The sequence below is a fragment of the Erinaceus europaeus genome, chromosome 5 (genome assembly GCF_950295315.1).
Source record: "Erinaceus europaeus chromosome 5, mEriEur2.1, whole genome shotgun sequence".
In the NCBI taxonomy this organism is placed as follows: domain Eukaryota; kingdom Metazoa; phylum Chordata; class Mammalia; order Eulipotyphla; family Erinaceidae; genus Erinaceus; species Erinaceus europaeus.
Window position 1 is genome coordinate 91,226,969 of NC_080166.1, and position 14,160 is coordinate 91,241,128.

Below are 14,160 nucleotides of genomic sequence, written 5' to 3' on the forward strand. Positions count from 1 at the left end.
TTGAATAAATCCCACTTTCCATTGTTATTGGTCATCTCTATCAGGAACAACACAATAGACCCCTCTGTGGGCACCCGTATGACCTTGTTCTCAACATGGATCAACAATGGTAGAGAACGTTCCATCCTCCGAAACAACATACTCTATCTTCCTCCTGAGGAAGATGGGTTCTGAAATATGAGTAGTTTGGAACATTCCTGCTCATGACCACAGACTGTGAGCTCAGATCTATAGGGAGGCAGAGGTCATGTAGGCTCCTGAGCTGAATATGGGCACCAGATCAGGACAAGTCAATGGCAGTTACAGCTACACAATATTTATACACTGTTCCCATGTTTGGGAGCTACTTTCTTCCCTGATCTAGCTTTCTGGTCCTTTTTGTAGCATGATATCATCTCCCCAGACAATAACTTGGGTCCACCTGCATATCAGATGTCAGGCTCAAAGCAAGCAAACAAACAAATACTAGTATAGTCATGGACCCTTTGGAATATACCTAAAATGGGCCCAAAATTTCATCTGCACTAATCCAGCCTTTAGGTTCATGATTAGTCAACAATTTGTTTTGCTTTATATATGAACTCTTCTTTCAGCCTTCAGATTCCAGATGCTAGCTTGATGCAAAATGGACTTCCCGGGGCAGACAACCCCACCAATGTATCCTGGAAACCCCCTTCCCCAGAGCCCCTGCCCCACTAGGGAAAGACAGAGGCAGGCTAGGAGTATGGATCAACCTGTCAACGCCCATGTTCAGCAGGGTAGAAAATACAGAAGTCAGACCTTCCACCTTTTGCACCCCATAATGACCCTGGGTCCATACTCCCAGAGGGATAAAGAATAGGAAAGTTAACAGGGGAGGGGATGGGATAAGGAGTTCTGGTGGTGGGAAATGTGTGGAGTTGTACCGCTCTTATCCTATGGTTTTTGTCGGTGTTTCCTTTTTATAAGTAAAATTTATAAAAAATTTAAGAAAAGAAAACCTTTACCACGCTCATAATGGGTCCTTCACACCCATAACATCTTTCATGCCTATTTATGATATTTCCTTTCCTTAACTCCCCATATTTTTGTCCACATTCAGGCAATGACGTATGTACTTGCTGTCAGGATAACTACCATTTTTTTACAATTATATCTACATACATACATAGATATTTAATATATATGTCACATATATTGTACTCTATTTTCTCTAGCTGTTTTTCATGCAACATAAATTATTTCGAGATTTATTTATATTGTAGTATGTTTATAGGATCTTTTTTTTTTTGTCTTTTGCTGAGTAGAACCGATATACACAATTTGCTTATTCATTCATTAACTGATAGATATTTAATGGGTTTCTAGTTTTGAACTATTACAAATAAAATTTCTTTTAAAAAATTTTGTATTTACTTATTGGATAGATACAGAGATAAACTGAGAGAGAGACAGAAAGAAAGAGGCCAAGAGACACCTGCAGTTGTGCTTTACCACTCATAAAGCTTTCCTCCTGCAGGTGGGGAACAGGGGCTGTAACCTAGGTTCTTGAACAATGTAGTGTGTGTGGTTAACCAAGTGCACCACCATCTGGTCCCCAAATAAAGTTTCTATTAGTATTCATCTACAAGTATTTGTAGGGACATATGCTTCTATTTTTGACAAGCAAATGCTTAAGAATGTAATAACCAGATGATATTTGAATGCATGCTGAATTTTTCAGAAAGAAACTATCAATTCTTTTAAACCACACTGTACCATTTTTTCACTCCTACCAGTATTGTATAATACTTCCGTTTCACCAAAGTTCTAATAGTACATAATATAGTATGTCTTTTAATTTTTAATTTTAGTCATTCTTCAATAGATGTAGTGGTCTCTTGCTGTGCTTTTAACTTGCCTTTCTCTGTTGACTGATGATGTAGGTGATCTTATATTATTCTGTCTACCATAATAATAGGACCAGTGGTTTTAATATTTACAAAAATATTCTAGAGTCCCATAGACTGAGGTTGCTTTGTACAAATGACTACACTAAGTGTTATCCATAGAATTCATCTAATGTAAACCTCTAGAAGCACAGAAATATAATTAATAAAAAAAACTGTAGTTGGTGGAAACTATAGCATAGTATAGGGAAGGAGAAATGGTATCTTAAAAATTTAAAGAAATATCATTCTTTGCACATTCTTTACTGCAAGAAACAGAAATAAATTATTTTAGCGAGACTACTATCAATATGTAGAATAAAACATTAACAGAAAAACTACTAAATGAGACCAAATTGACATTACGGAACAAGTATATAAAGTGACAATGAATGTGAGATCTCTTTCCTTCAAATATATGAACGAAAATATGTGTGATGCCAGATTCTTATGCCAGCCAAATTGTTGAAAGCAACAAAGACATTTGCAAACATCTGAGTGCTTCAAAAAAACTGCTAAATCACAAACTCTTTTTGAAAAAATTAATGAAGACATTCTTCACTTAACTGGCTAATGGATTCATTTATGCATCTATTTATTCAATAAATATTTACTATTACTGTAATTTCTAGACAATGTGTTCAGAGCCTTAGGAAATAGTTCTGAAGGTATCACTGAATTAAGTTGATGTTGGCTCTTGTAATGAATTGTTAACTATGGATTATTAAATATTAAGCAACATTTCTCATTTAAAGGACTGGAATTTAGTTACCATAAAGGTGTTTTATTATTAACTTTTATTTAGCAAGGTCTCTGGTAGACATGTACTGACTAATCCAGTATTATGTTTAATAGAAAGTATGTGGTCATTTATTTAATACTTCTACCAAATGGGGCTAACTAATCATTATGAATGAGGATTAACTAAGTAAATAAATAAAGTATTTTTATTGTACAGAAATCAGTCACATCCATTTTAAGATTTATAGAAGACGGGAGTCGGGCTGTAGCGCAGCGGGTTAAGCGCAGGTGGCGCAAAGCACAAGGACCGGCATAATGATCCCGGTTCGAACCCCGGCTCCCCACCTGCAGGGGAGTTGCTTCACAGGTGGTGAAGCAGGCCTGCAGGTGTCTATCTTTCTCTCCCCCTCTCTGTCTTCCCCTCCTCTCTCCATTTCTCTCTGTCCTATCCAACAATGACGACAACAACAATAATAACTACAATAAAACAAGGGCAACAAAAGGGAATAAATAAAATAAAATATTTAAAAAAATTAAAAAAAAAAAAGATTTATAGAAGACTATCTTAGGGCTGTAAACAAGTATCCCCTGAATAAAATGATTTAAAAAAAAAGACTACCTTACGATTCTTAATATAAGTATGCTTTCAATGTGTAACACATGCCAATAATATCTAATTCTAGCATTTTAAATAGCAGATAATCTATTCTATGTGGATGATTAATTTCAAGCACAATTTATTGTCATATTCTGTCCTCCAAAAGATTACACAGTAGGTCAAATGAAAGAATGCTTGATCTCCAACAATTCCTCTGGCCCACTCTTACCAGGTGAGACACATTTTTGACAATGCACTGAAGATATTCTCTCCTCTATTATAAGAATACTAAGAACATCAGTGACCTGGGGAGATGCTAAAACTTGATCCCTACTGGACAGTAGCAACTGAAAAGTAAGCCAAGCAGTGAGCTAGAAGGCAAGTTGGTTCCAGAACAAGTAAGACAAATGAGAAGAACTCCTTTTAGGGAGACCTAGTGAATGGAATTTGCAGTTACCCCTGCCCATTTACAAACTCATTCCAAGCATTTACTTCATATAATGGAAGTTTTTTCTTGTTGTTGTTGTTGTTGCTAGAAGCACAGAGTGGGAATAAATGGCATCAGAAAAACAACATAAATTTCACCACTATTATATTCACATTCCTTGTTGACTCACATGCCTCTCTTGCAATAAATAATTTACTGCAATAAAAAATTTACTACACTAAAACTATCATTAAGGTCACTGAAAGAATAAATCATCGTGTTTTATAGAGTATGCCGAGCTAACCAACTTTACTGCTTGGAGTTTTATTTGCTGGGAGATAGGATGTGCAAGGCAGTTAAAGGAAGTAGGAATGGCTGAATAAAAATTAGAACATTCCTACAGCAAGGTACCAAGATTGAACTTGACCTCTGGGAAACGAATTGAAGTGTCTCATAAAAGTCGTGTTTCAAGTCACATCAGAGTCATTTTTTATGCACAAAATCTTCAGTGAGATCTTTGACAATGTGCATACTCATGGGTCTCAGAAAAAAGAGCAGGACATAATGTCAGCTTGTTAGCAATCCTTCAAAAACAGTATGGACCCTTTCAAGACATTGTGCATCTTCAAATGTAACAAAAACATTCCATGAAGCTCCCCTTAGCCTTGTGTCATTCACACACAAGCACACATACACACATATAACAACATACTGCAAGGCAGTGTTTCAAGTCTATTTGAACAGTTCTATATAATTGCATGATAACTGTAATTTACATAAATTTCAGTTATCTAATTCTGTTATGTAAATGTCAAGGTAAAGTTTTAGATTTGCTCTAAATTGATTTGTGAAACTTAACCATGCTTTCAAGAAATCGTATTGTACCTTGCATAAACTTAAAATACATTGGTAATGATTTCCAATTAAGAAGTATACTTTGTGATTAGGATGAGGAGTATTATAATTTATAAACCTCATGTCATGGCTATTTCTGTGTAGACTATCTGGAATCAGAGCATACTCTTTTGAACTTGAATAATAATTTTACATAATTTCTTGATGGCAATTTCTTTCTTATTTATTTATTTATTTATTTATTTATTTATTTTGCCACCAGCATTATCACTGGGGCTTGGTGCCAGCACTTGAATCCTTGGCCCCTGTCAGCCATTTTTTTTCTTTTTTCTTTTTTTCTTTTTATTTGACAGGACAGAGAGATTGAGAGGGAAGGGGAGATAGAGAGGGAGAAAGAAAGACAGACACCTATGACCTGCTTCACTGCCCACGAAGTGTCTGCCCTGCAGGTGGGGAGAGGGGGCTTGATACTGGATTCTTGTGCACTTAGCAGACTGCACCACCATCCAGGCCCTCTGATAACAATTTCCAAGTACTGTTCCCCAAAACTGACTCATTGAAACTTCATTTATCATTATTAATTTTATAGATACCTTTGCTAATTATGTATCAATTATTTTCATTAACAAATATTTATTATATCACTAACATCTAAAAAAACTGTGCTAGTAATTGATGAATATATGCATACATATATAATATATATGTATATAATTCTTTTATTCCCCTGATATTGAGGGTAAAGTAGGCATAGTGCCTATACCTGTGACCCTAAGGAAAAACATGTATTATTTCCTTATTATAAGGCATTTGAGGTGATATTATGGTGACCTAACACAAGGATAAGATAAATGAACCAGGGCCTTATTCATTAGGATTAGAATGTAATGGAGAAAACAACTTAGACCGTATGATGACACTGAAATCATAACAGAATGGTTAGACTTAATGCTATAGAGAACGGACAGTCAAAGCCACTCTTCTGAGAGTCAAAGAGCAATGACTGAGACATGGCAATGGGGAACTGAGGTAAGTGTGCCCAGGAATCTGAAGCCTAGCTAGCAGACATCAGATATTATTGAGCATTCTAGCCTCAAATGCGAGTCACATCGAGAACAAAAGAGAAGGTTAATTGGGCAAGGAGAAAATAAAAGCAACACATGGAAAGCATATCCCAGAAACTGAGCTGACAAAGAGAAGCTCCAAGTCTCTGGGCTGAATGATGGGAAGGAACTAAGGAAGAAGATTACACCACAAAATTAAACCAATACAAAAGTAAATTAAACATTCTAAGTGAACAAAAGAAGTTTTGAGAAAAGGTTGAGTGGACTAAATCTAGCTGTTGTGGAGTCTTAAGTTTATATAATTTTAAGGCCTTTTGAAAGCAAATGAACATAAGATTATGAAAACAAAATATGAAGTCCTCTTAGAAACTTGTTTTGTAGTGTCCATTTAGGAAATGTTCTGATGCTTGAATTCTCTTCAGGAAAGGTGGCTTTAATTAATATGAGAGGGGGAAAATTGATTGAATGTCTCAAGCTTTTTAATGCACAGACCATAGGCTGAGTCTTTGAAATGTTGACTCTCCTAAAAGCTTAGACCATTCTCCTATTTTTAAACATGCTCCTTTACTCATCCTATTTGCTTTGAAAAGGAGGAAAATCTTCCTTCTTGTTTAAAATGTATTACTTATTCACTAACTTCTAAACTGCTGCCTCCTTTCTTTGAATCTAGCCAAGCTGCAATTTATGCTTTAACCACAATTTTCTTCCTTGTTGCTAACTGCTTAACAACTGCTAATGCAGCCCTCCATTTCACTAATGGAAGTATAGTGCCCACAACACAAGTGTTAACAGTCCATTTCTACCCTGGGCTAGACAGACCACATGTAGATCATTGTGTTCATTCTCAGAAACACATTTTACAAGGGTCACTGATAAATGGAATTACATTCATTCAAAGGAGGATTATTGAGATGGTGGATGCCAAATGAGGGACATTAAAGAAATTGAGGGTGTTTAACCTTGAGAAGAGAAGGCCTGGAATGAAATGGGGGAAACATGATAGATCCCATCAATTATCTGAAGTTTTGTCATGTGGAAGAGGTATTGGGCTTGTTCCATGTAGCTTGACCATTAGGTGGAAGATACTGGGAATCAGGTTGCTGCTCAATCTAAGGGAACTTTCTAACAAGGCAGGCTGCCTGAAATTTTAATAAGCATTCTGCTCCCCTGCCCTGAGAGTGTTCAAGCATAGTCTGGAGCACCACCTGGCAGATGTGCTTAATTGGAAGATAAGTCAGGCTAACAAAAGTTACAAACTCAGAGGACTTCAAAGGCCCTGGAAGGTATGTGAGAGGAAACAGACCAGAGATAATGAAAAGAATGAAACCTGCATAGACTAGTGCCCCCAGCCCTGCCCTCCTGCTGATGCTATCTATGTAAGCAGAATGCACCCATAAAGACATGCCTACTGGTAGCAGGTAGTACTCAAGACTATATGCCCCCTGGTCAAAACCCTTAAAATATAATATTTCTCAGCATTCTTCCAAAGGTTAAGATGCCCACATCCTAAAACTATGTTTTGTACTATGTCCTAGGGATTAATAATATTCTTATTTGAGAATGGGGCAGGTGTACAGTCAGTTAAGTACCATTGACATGCATAAGGACCTGGGTTCAAGCCCCTGATCCCCATCTGCAGGGGGAATATTTCACAAGCAATGAAGCAGGTTTGAATGTGTCTTTCTTTCTCTCTCCCTCTTTCTCTCCCCATCTCCTCCCAATTTCAATGTGTCCTATCAAATAAAGAAGAAAAAGGAAGAAGAAAAGGAAAAATGGCTGCTGAGAGCTGTCGGTTTGCTGTGTGTACACCAAGCCCAGGAATAACCCTGATGGCAGAAATAAGTAAGTAAGTAAGTAAGTAAGTAAGTAAGTAAGTAAATAAATAAATACATATTTTTAATAACTGAAAATATTAGGGGCTAGGAGACAGCTCTTCCTGTAGAGTGCACACTTTACCACACAGGAGGGCCCAGGTTCAAGCCCCACTACTATACAGAAGCACCTACACACGGGGAGATTTCACAAGCAGTGAAGTGGTAAAGTAACATCTCTCCTCTGCCTCTCTTTTTCTTTCCTTCTCTCCCTCTAATTTTTTATGTAACAGAAAATAAGAAGAAAAGAGGGGAGTGGAGGAAAGAGGATAGGAAGAGAGTCTGACAGAAGCACAGAAGGAAGCGATAGAATTATTCAGACACTGAGTCCCTGACATAATCCTGGAGGGAAAAAAAATTACCACTTATTTTAACTTGAATTAAAAATGTGTCACGTGTATAATTTGTCGATATTTTACATTTTAAAGGGAAGTAATTTTATAAGTTGGAATGTATTTCTACTTCATAAGTTGGAACATATTTTCCATTTTTTCTCATTACTGCAGGCCCAAGGTGAAGCAATAATTAACAGAAGCTGTCCTTATTAATAGCATCATCTATCACTTTTAGATGCAAGTAAACAGGAGCCTTAGCGTATTCAAAATTTGAGTCCGGTTTCCCCATTGAATACAAGGTATGTGAGCATTTTTCACTAGTGTTTCACACCAAAAAAGAAATAAAATACTGTGTAACTAAAAAGATAGATGGAGGTTAAAATAAACACCCACTATTTAAATAACTTCCCTTTTCCCATATAGATGCATAAATAAATTTGTTTATATGGCTAAACATAAAGGAACAATTATTTCAACCTAAATGTATAAGCTAGAGTATAAATAATGGGTTCATTGACTTCAAACTACATATTTTCAAGTCCCAAAATAATTTTCAAGTGGAAACACAACCTGAAATACAGAATAAATTACATCTCTTTTAAAACATCACAAATTTGGGGACTTGTGTCTGACAGCTCTTAGTAACAGTTAATCAATAGTAATATTCTCTTTTTTTATTAAATATTTTTAAATAATCTTAGATTTTGCAAATACAGAATATGCACACATAGCTTTCAGTGGCCCCTAATATTAAATAGACATATATAAGTCAAATTAAAATATTTAACTGGGTATAAAATTAATAACTAAACTATGTAGTACTATATTCAGATTTCATCAGTTTTTCAAATTCTGTTCTTTCTCTGTTTCAGTATCCAGCACAGATTACCTGGTTGTATTTAGTGCTGTAATCCTACTCTCCTTTAATGTCTATTTTTCAGCCTTACTTGTTTTTCATAATTGTAAGAGAAGAGGGGGAACTTTTGGGAGGCAACTAAGTCATGAGTGTGAAGCCTTCATGAATATCTTAGTTCCTTTATGAGACAAGAAAGAAGAAACTGGGGACCTGCAGACAAGTGGCACTAGCCTGTGTTAATAGATACTGTGATAGTAGGTACAGATTATTATTTATTTGTTGAAACCCACAAAAATGTACAACATCACAAGTGAACTCTTATAAAAAAATTTTTAAAAAACCCCTGGATTTTGGTGATAATGATGTGTCTGTACAGGTTCTTGCATTGTAACAAACGATCCACTCCACTAGAGAATGCCGACAATGAAGGTGTCTATTCATCCATGAGATCAGGAGCACAAAGGACACATCTGTACCCTCCTTTCAATCTTGTGGGGACCTTAAAACTTCTTTAAAAATAAAGCCTTAAAAAGAATAAGAAACACTAGTGAAATAATATACGTATTTTTAAAAACATCCTTTACTTTTTAAAAATTATCTTTATTTATTGGATAGAGACAGCTAGAAAGAGAGTGTAAGAGAGAAACACCTGCAACACTACTTCACCACTCTCAAAGTTTTCCCCCTGCAGGTGGGGACCTGGGCTTTGAACCTAGGTCTTTGTGCACTATAACATAAGCTTTCAACTAGGTGTATCGTCACCTAGCCTGCAAATAGTATATATATTTACAACATGAAGCTGCAGAAAGACTATCACCAAAAGAGATCCTTTATCAGAGAGTAAACTTGCTAGTGCCTTTATCCTTGATCTTGCACCTCCTGGCCAGAATTTAAGAAATGATTATTTGTTACTTAAGACACTCAATTTATGATAATCTACAACAACAGCACAACTCAGCATTAAAAAAAGATGATATTGTATCCTTTGGGATAAAACAGATGGAACTAGAGGAGATTAGTATGCTTAGTGAAGCAAGTAAAAATTATGGAGGACTGGATGACTTCATTCATATATGGAATATAGAGAACTGAACACATGAACTTGAAAGTTATTTCAAACCATATCTAAGAGAACTATGGTGATTATTGCTGGAGGTGTGGGGACATGTAACTTCGGTGTTGGGAGTTGTATGGAAATATACACCTATAATTTTATAATCTTACATGTTACTATGTGGGGAAAAAAAAAGAAAAGACTTATTTAGGGCACTAAGTCAATGCCAATCTATTATAACAGTCAGAACTCACTAAGACCCCTTCTGATCATAAGATACCTAAAGTAGATTATGTCCACCTGGTTTAATCTAAAGTAAAACCTCAATGATTTAATGGGTGTGGTGGAATTCTTCTAAGTGTCATCACTATAAAGCTTTTTTTTTGGGGGGGGTGGGCAGTAGTGCAGCGGATTAAGTACACATGGTGCAAAGCGCAAGGATCGGCATAAGGATCCCTGTTCAAGCCCCTGGCTCCCCACCTGCAGGGGAGGTTGCTTCACCGGGGATGAAGCAGGTCTGCAACTGTCTCTCTCTCCCCCTCTGTCTTCCCCTCCTCTCTTGATTTCTATCTGTCCTATCTAATAACAGCAGCAATGACAACAACATTAATAATAACAACAACAAAGGTAACAACAAGAGCAACAAAATGGGAAAAATGGTCTCCAGGAGCAGTGGATTCATAGTGCAGGCACTGAGCCCCAGCAATAACCCTGGAGGCAAACCCCCCCCCCCCTTTTTTTTTTTAAGTCTTTGTAAGCTGGACTCAAGGGGAGAGGAATTAATTTTATTCTCCTTGAGGGAGCTATTTATATATATTACCTGGAATTCTTCTGTAAGGTAGATTTTTCTGTCTTTTTAATTTATTTACTTAGGAGTATGACCTCATAGCTACTTATTTTATTTAATGGACTATAATAAAATATCTTAATTTTGCTGGTCATATTTAATATATTAATACCTCACCTAGATAATAGGTATCTGTTATCTGCCACCACATCCTACATCAGTTTTCAAAACTTTAAAATTATTTTTAGTTCATTTATTTATTTGGATAGAGGCAGAGAGAAATTGGGAGGGGAGGAGGAGGTAGAGAAGAAAAAATATGAGAGATGCCTGCAGCCCTGCTTCACCACTTGTGAAGCTTTCCCCCTCAGGTGGAGATCAGGGACTTGAACCTGGGTCCTTGCACACTGTAATGTGTGATCTTAACCAGGTGTGCTACCACCTGCCCCCCACCCTCTGCCCTTTTAATAGTTCCAGCTCTCTGACTATTATATTGTACACTGTTGAACATAGACATATCTGTATGTAACTTCATTGCTTTCCTACATGGTATCTATTAAAAATCACTGACATGCCAAATGTTTATAAACACTTGTTGATAAATGATAGAGAGGGAAATATGTCTTTTTATGAAAAAGTAAATCTTGATTAAAATAATTTTAGGGAGATATCTTCCCACATAATCTTATGGATCATGGGATGATATATATTAAGAAATCAAGGAGATGATAAGTACTCTTAAGGAAAATGAAGACATATTCAAGACCATTCTTAGAGGTAAAAAAAGCTGTTTATATCAAAGCTTAGTTCCACTTAACATAAGCCTTGACTTTTCACATTCTACAATGTCACATCTGTGTTAAGCATTCTGGCCTCCCCATAGAACTGTCAATTTACAAAGGAAAGCTACAGATGTTAGTAAAATCAAAGCCCTAAAGACTAATTTTAAATGAAGATGAATTTTTTAAAGTAACATTTATCCAACATAAAACGGAAACACTACAAATTTTAATTACTCTAATTTTAAAAAAATCAACCATTATTATTGCAATATTCAATTCCAAAGCTGCATATACTAATGAGATAAACACACTACTCTGGTACTTGAAAGCTCTTGACCCTAAGGTACTAGAGATGTGTGATTCTCTAATTAGGATTCACACCATCATGTGCTATTACATTTATCAGCCTAGTAATGCATTTGTAAATTCCTTCCTGTGAGCAAAATGCCAAGTGCTCAAAGGCCAAGTCTAAACAGTCAAAATGATGCAGAATATCAAGTAATTATGTAACAAATTCAGACAGTGCAGACAATAATTGCTAAGGCCAAAGCATTCATCATAGACTCTGGGGCAACAAAGTAATATAAGTATGGGACTACAGATAGAAATAATACTGAGTGAAATCTATTTAAGATAAATTTTAATTTGTTTTATTATTTGTTCCAATCAAGACAATAAAGCTATGCAATATCAACAGCTATTAATAAATTTAGAAAATAAATAAATTTTTCTAAATTTTCTAAATAAATTTAGAAAGTAAATTAACTGCAAGTAGGGCATTCTGAAGGTTTATTTTATAGCTGGGATAATGTTGGGGGTGAGGGAGAATGAGGGAATCTCACCAAAAACCTAGTCTTCTTATTTAATATTTGAAGTCATGTGACTTGACAAGTTGCTAGCCCAGGAAGTGTTTTATTTTCTAATCTATCTTGAAATAGGTTGTCTGTTCTTTTCACACAGGGTCAAAGCTTGAGTGTACATGTTGTATACTGACAGCTTCTTTAAATATTGTTCTTCCTTTGCTTATTTCAGGAAACACACCACCTGATTCCCAATTAACACAATGATTTGTTTAAAATGAAAGCCCATGTCTTTGTTTCACTGTCAGCCATCTGTAGTGATCTCATGCAGGGCAACACTTAAAACAATATGTGACAAGTGTATCTATTGGAAATGAAGAAAACACATGTGTGTGTTCTCTCTCTGTCTCTGTCTCACACACACACACACACACACAATCACCATTGTTCTCTCTTCAATAAGTTTTCAGGTATTCCACATGAAATGAGAAAAAAATCCAGTACTAACACTCCTTGCTACTTTCTCTTCAGTTATTGCAAAGCAGTTTTCTCTTTCCACTGAGGAATGTCAGAGCAGAGACATCAGACATAGTAGGAAGTACTGCCTTTTTGCCTCAGAAAAGCCTTAGAGACTAAACATATCCTTTTCACTGCTATTTGAAATTCTAGTTTGTTAGAGTGTTCAGTAGAAAGAAAGAAAAAAACTATGTTTAGGTAAGCCAGAAATAATGGCAATGTGAGAAGTCAATTACCCAGCTCCTGAGTCTTGCTAGAACTGAGGGTATGGAAGGTATCATCTCTCTGTTGGGACCAGCCCTTGGCCAAATTCTCATAACTGAAAGTATTTTGAAAGTTTCTTTAGAGAGATAAGAGAAACGGTGATTATGGCAGCTAGTGAATACTAAATGTGGTGTTTCCCTCTGAGAAATATCATGATCAGAATATACTAGAGAGCTTGCTATTTGCACAAACAACATGTAGCCAAAGAGTAAATTGGGATCATAGTACTGGTCTAGAGTTGTCCCTCTAGATCTTCCCACTCCTGGTCAGCATCTAAATTCCCACACAGAAGTTTAGGAACAGGGGATCGGGTGGTAGCACAATGGGTTAAGTATACATGGCACAAAGCACAAGGACCAGCGGAAGGATTCTGGTTCGAGCCCCCGGTTCGAGCCCCTGGCTCCCCACCTGCAGGGGAGTTGCTTCACAGGTGGCGAAGCAGGTCTGCAGGTGTCTCTCTTTCTCTCCTCCTCTCTTTCTTCCCATCTTCTCTCAAATTCTCTCTGTCTTATCCAACAATAATGACATCAACAACAACAATAATAATAACCACAATAATGTTAAATAAGGGCAACAAAAGGGGGAAAAAAAGGCTCCAGGATCAGTGGATTAACTGGTACAGGCACTGAGCCCCAGCAATAACCCTGGAGGCAAATAAAATGAAATAAAATAAAAAAGAACTTTAGGAACAAACACTGGAGATAGAGGGGATTGAATATAAGATAGATAATGCACTGCAATTTTAAAAAGGTAAAGACATTTCAAAGTGATCCAACATATATACACATATATCATACGTGGGATTTTTCCCCATGATCAATTAATGTGAATTAGACAAGGCTGATAAAGATATGTTTTATTCATGTGTATGCAGTGTTTAATTAAATTGAACAGAAGCAATTGGAAGAACAAACTAATATTCCTTTTCATATTTTCAATTACCATTTATCAAAGACCAATCTTTTCTCTACCCTAGCACTTCCCAGTAATTTGTTTATTATCACCATATATGAATTACAGATAATTTGTTCACCTTAGGATATTTGAGAATGCAATTTATATGGAAGTAAAATTATCTTTTGGAATAAAGGTAAATATTATGAGATAAAATGACAAGTACAAGACTAAAAATGTCCTATTCTAAATCTGAAATACTTAAGGGTCTCAAACCTGGTCCTTGTGCACTATGATGTGTGTCCTCAACCAGGTGAACCACCCGGCCCCAATTAAGAAAGCTTTTCAGATAATACATTGGGAGACTGAGCTTCCTGGCTCATTCTTCTATCTCCTAATATACTGGAAATAT

At 36.2% G+C, this 14,160-nt stretch overlaps 1 non-coding gene across 1 annotated transcript; it reads left to right on the forward strand.

The window, feature by feature from the left end:
• The first annotated feature begins 12,967 nt into the window (after positions 1 to 12,967).
• LOC132538858 (small nucleolar RNA SNORA23) lies at positions 12,968 to 13,145 on the forward strand. Its single transcript, XR_009550168.1, has one exon. It is a non-coding gene; the product is annotated as a small nucleolar RNA SNORA23 (small nucleolar RNA).
• The last annotated feature ends 1,015 nt before the right edge of the window (positions 13,146 to 14,160 follow it).